The sequence below is a fragment of the Rousettus aegyptiacus genome, unplaced genomic scaffold (genome assembly GCF_014176215.1).
Source record: "Rousettus aegyptiacus isolate mRouAeg1 unplaced genomic scaffold, mRouAeg1.p scaffold_m13_p_11, whole genome shotgun sequence".
Classification (NCBI taxonomy): Eukaryota; Metazoa; Chordata; class Mammalia; order Chiroptera; family Pteropodidae; genus Rousettus; species Rousettus aegyptiacus.
Window position 1 is genome coordinate 2,551,117 of NW_023416286.1, and position 5,526 is coordinate 2,556,642.

Sequence of the window (5,526 nt, forward strand, 5' to 3'; positions counted from 1 at the left end):
CTAGTGTGCTTAAGAATAATTGCTTTATTGAAGCTACTTTGTAATTTGCTATTTCATTCATTCAGGGTGAAAAGCATAAGTTCAGAGGTTTTGATTTAAGTCTTGTCTTTAAAGTGATCAAGCGCCTAGCAGGTGTCAAACTGTTTTGCTGCATAGATTTATGTATCACAAGATATTTAAAACCATTAGAACAGTTATGTACACACACACACGTTTCCATGACTAAATTCCATCATAATTTATGTAAAAATGAATCTTCACTGTAGTTCTTTTATATAAGATATTTCTTATGAACCTGGTTAACAAAAAGTAAAGATTTTTAGATTTAATTAGTGAATGAGGCAACTTTCACTAATTAAAAATATTTCTTAATTATCAATTTTCATCTGTTTCCGATAAGGGGTTAATATCCGGTAAGGGGTTAATACTCAAAAAGAACTCATACACCTCAACAAAAACATCAACAACCCAATTAAAAAATGGGCAGAGGATGTGAATAGGCATTTTTCCGAGGAAGTCATACAGATGACCCAAGACACACGAGAAAAATGTCAGTGTCACTGATTATTAGGGAAATGCAAATCAGAACCACTTCGCAGTCTCGTGCAGTCACCTGTCCCCAGAAACATCTTTTTTGGATAAGTCGTTGATTTGCAACTGAAGGCAATATCGCCCCTTCCTGCCGAGGCCTGGGGACATTTGACAATGTTTAGAAGACTTGGTTGTCACAACTTTCTGGGGCGGGGACTGCTCCTGGGATTTGATGGGTAGGGGCAGGGACGCTGCTTGGCATCCTGCAGCACATGGGACATGGAGTTAGTTGAAGGCACTAAGAGAAGATGATGTAAAATACTCCTAATTTACACCGAAACAGCCTTCTCTGTCTAAAGTTACTAAGGAGTATTGTAAAACTCGGCATCTGGTTTTGCTCCCTGCAACCAAGAATAATTTTGGTTAGAAACGTCAGTAGCGTCAAGGCTGACAAACCTTGAGGTAGTCCAAATGACACATTTCAGTTCCTCCTGACTGTCGAGATTAAGTTTGAAATCACGTTTTCCAATACAATATTTGCCAACCCGTTGTATATGTTTAAATTGTGAGAAAATCGAGAAATCAGGAAGGTTCGCTGATTGTTTCTAGGCATGTTCTCTTTCAACTAATGAAGTTGGAGATGTCCTCTGTCCCTTAGTTCTAGGAGTAACAGATACCCTTCCGGCCAATAGAGGGTTCCACGAAATCAATGACATAGTTCGAATGGAAAAGCTGGTAGGTAATCAAGAATGATGCTTCCTTCCCGAAGGTAGTTTCGCTTCCTCTCCTTTCCCTCCCTTACTGTCCTTCTATTCACACCAGTGATCCTCACCCCTGGGTGCCCGTAGAATCACCTGGGAACCTTACGAAGAAATTTGGGTGTCACGATCCGAATCTCGGGAGTTCCAATAATCGTAGTCTGGGGCAGGTCCCAGGAAGTGCACTTGGGAAAAGCTCTCCAGGGTCGAGACCCTCTGATTTAGATGTTCGCTTTCTCTGCTCGCTTTTGCCTTTTTGTGAGTGACATTCTTTAGCGTCTATCCATTCTTCCGGCGTGGGCCTCAGTGCTGACAAGTTAGCTGCTGTCCCTTGATCTCTGTGGTCTGCACTGTTTGCTTCCGGTCACTGGAGAGCCGGGTGGAATTCTGCTTTGATTTTAACTCAAGACTTAGGCCTCCCTTTTGATTTGCTTTCCGTATTATATAGAAATCTTGGAAGACGTAAACTGCATTTTCACCAGCTTCTCATTTTGGAAAGTTTCAAAGCTACAGGAGGTGGGCACTTACTCGGGTTCCTTCCTAGGAGTCAGTTGCAGTTCTCTCTGAGTTACCATCCCAGATGCCAAGCTCTTCAATTAGGCATTTTTTTCCCCATTCAGATTTTATGATTTTATCGAACTATTATTAGTTTAGTATCTTCGTTGTCTCTGTTTCGTTTATAAAATACTGATCATTGGGTTCAAGAGGAACATCACAGATTGGGGACCAATTAAAATCCTTTTTATTAACACTAAGATGATAAAATTTCACAATAAAAGAGAAACGTACCTAATGAGGGTGCAGCCAATTCCATATTAATCCTTTTAACGTATTTGAGAATAAAGGAATTCGTGTGTCTTACTATCTGGACGTGTTTGGGGTTTGGCAGAAACGCGAGCACTGTTTGGCGCACCGTGTGGCTTTCCCGCTGAACACACCTCGTCACTCCTGTCCTCTGCGCAAAATGTGAGTGATGGGCTCGTCACTGTTCGTTAGCTTTGCCCTCTGCGGTGGGTGTCCCCCGCGTTCACGTGTTCCGTTACCCCTTCGAATGCAGACGTTCGGGAGCGTGAAGGATGGCCTGAACATGTAGGTGACTGAAAAATGGCGAGACTGTTCCACATAGAATCTTTCACTAATCTCCAGTTGGTTACAATTTTTTTCAAACATGAAATCTAAGTATGAATTTTGACTCGCTCTTTTACCAAAGCAAAAATGCGTGACCCTTTATTGGACTTGTTTAGCTCATGATTTCAAAATTGAAATGCAGGTTTCTTCACGTACAGTAAATGCTTAATTAAGAACCTGTACTTTTTGTTTATTTTATTAGAGGGCCTTAAATCATATGAAAGAATGAGAGAACATACTGTCAGTTTTTTAAATAGAATTTCAGCAGGGGTTTTTTTTTCCAATTAAAAAAATGTAAGGGACTTTAAATGCTTATTCTTTTAAAGATAAAAATTGAGTGTTTGCTTCCAGATGAATTTATTTCTGGAACCAGTAGACGTGCTTTGTCAGTTGTACTCTGCCTTTTTGCGTCTTTTTAGTGCCTTGACCTTGTGGAGACAGGAAAAGCTATATTGTTCATCTCCGTGATGAAATAGAGGTCACGTAGAGGATGTGGCTTTGGGTCATTGAAAGACCAGGTGGGATTATGCTTTCACTTCGGCTAGGCTGGCTGTCCTTTGGAAATATGGATTGATTTTAACTCGAGACTTAAACCACTCTTTTTGAACTTAAAGGAAAACTGAAATTTCGAACTTAGAGAAAACCCAAAAGAATAATATAAGGAACACCCAAAATGACCTTCACATAGATTCTCCCCATATATATCTTCTCTGATTTCCTCCTGGGTAGATTGAGGGTACACGTTTTTGTCCAAGAAGTCCACAAAGGTGGCGACGTGTGCTGCGTACCGCACCGTGTCGGGTGCCACACGGGGCGTCCCGTCGACGGGTGTGGCCAGCTGCTGTCACTCGGTTAAGGGTGGCGGCCGCCAGAGCTCTCCGTGGTCCAAGTACAGCGTTCCTTTTGTAATTAGTAAGTGATCTGCGGCGTGATCTTGTGAGACCTCGCGCGTGTCCCCGAGAACCTTTCGTCCACCAGTTGTAGCATCCATGAAAAATCTTTGCCTCGATCATTATTTATAACGTGGTCATTGGGACAGGGGAGGGCTAAAAAAGGTGATATTTCATTATCCTACATTTATTGGCTGGCAGGTTTTGTAAATCCAGATTCCCCCCAGTTTCTAAGGTAACCCTATGGTCTCATAAACTCTCAATGTTTTATATTCCGTTTCTGCCACTGCTCTTGGATGCCCTAAACCTAGTTGTTTTCATGAACGCGTAGACCTTCAGTTTGGAAAAACATTGCGTTTAAAGTTAATTTTTACCAGTAATGGTATTAACGGGATTTCGCAGCGTATTGACTACACTCACAGTACATTAGCGCTCACAGTTCTCATCACCGTAGTTGTCATGGACGTTGTCACCAAGGAGGTCCTGTGTTAGCCACAGGGGACACTGCTGGCCGGAACGCTGCGGATGCTTCGCCCGGTCACGTGAGCCGTCAAGACAAGCAAGGGCCACAAAAAAAAAAAAAAAAGGCAAGGACAGCCACGGCCTCGCGCCATCCTGGGCCTCGGCCCCCAGGCAGGCGCTGGATGATGAACATGTTAGGAGGAGACGGGGAGCAGCAAGGCGCAGATGGGGGGCATTGTTCTTTTCAAACGTCGTTATGGAAAATTCCGAACGTCCCGAAGTGGGTGGAACAATGCAGTATAATCTCACGTCCCCGTCATCTCGCTTTCGTAATTCATCATGGTCATCCTGGTTCGGCTGCATTTTTCACCCACTTTCACCTCAGTGTTATTTTGAAAGAAATTTCGGGCATCCTTCCCATGTGTAAATATTTCGGTGTATAAAGCTAACATAGCCACGATACTACTGCTATTAGCCCGAAGTTAACACTAATTCCTTTTAATTAGATCGAGTCAATATTCAAATTTCTGATGGTCTAATAAATGGCTTTTTTTTTTTTTTAGCTGTTTTGTTCAAATCGGGATCCAAGTAACTCATACACACTGATTAGGTTTTGTGCCAATTGTCTCTTAATCTGTGGGTTCTCCCTCCATCTGTTTATTTCTTTGTTTCTTTGTTTGTTTTTTGTTGTTTGTTGCAGTTTCCCACAGTCTACATTTTGCTTTCTGCGTCTTTGCGCTACATCGTTCAACATGTTCTCGCCTCTGCATTTCCTATAAACTTCTAGTTGAACCTACAGACTTGATCAGATTCAGGGTCACTGTTTCTGGAAAGCTCACTTCGTAGGTGGTGTAGGGGGTGCGAACGTCCATAAAAAGAGGCCAGACGCCTGATGGGCCCTCATCCTGATGTCGGAGGCCTCGGTGCAAGGACCCGTTTATTTACTGGGAGCTGCAAAATGACGGTTCTGCGTCTGTCATTCCCTCTCCGTGTTGAGCCACTGCCCTTCCGTAGAGGGACATGTGCCGTCCCCTCCCGTTTGGTCACCCAGGACGAGAGTCGGCATGAGAAGGATGGGAAACGATGCTTTCTTCCTGCTTTCAGCCATTTTCAAAATGACAAGGTGTTTGGTTTTTTTTATTCTATAGCAGTGACCAATGCGTTTTTGTTGTCGTCAGTATCATCCCGAAGGTGCATGTTGTCCGGGTGTTGTGGAAAAACCGCGAAGCTCAGACCCATGAGAAGCCAAGCAGCACCTGGAGGGCCGGCGAGCTCAGGCCGACGCCGCCGGGGGTCCCAGAGGAGCCGGTGCCCCGAAGATGTGGGCCCGGGGCTCAGGGGTGGTTTCCCTTCTACACTTGCGTCGTTACAGTCGCGCGGGCCGGTTTACAGACCCCGTGAGTCGCCGTGGGTTCCAGGTCGTTCAAACAGGTATTTAGGCCGTACACCCGTTACCTGTACGAAGCAATGCTAAGCGGAGAGTGGGCCTGCGTGTTTACAGAAACAGGACACGGGGCTGAGCACAAGGCTAGAAAAGCCCTCTTCGCAATCAGGGTTTTTGTTTTGTTTGCTCAGTTGTTTTTTACACAGGTAAACCGACCACGGGCCAGCTTCCCATGTCAGGGACTGGCCTGGCTTCGTAAGTTCTCTAGTCCCCGAATGAAACAAGCTGCGTGGACCACAGGGCTCGGCTGCGGGCGGAGAGACGGCCAAGTCAGCAGCCAGATTCCATTTCTCTTCAGTTGACCTTGCGCTTC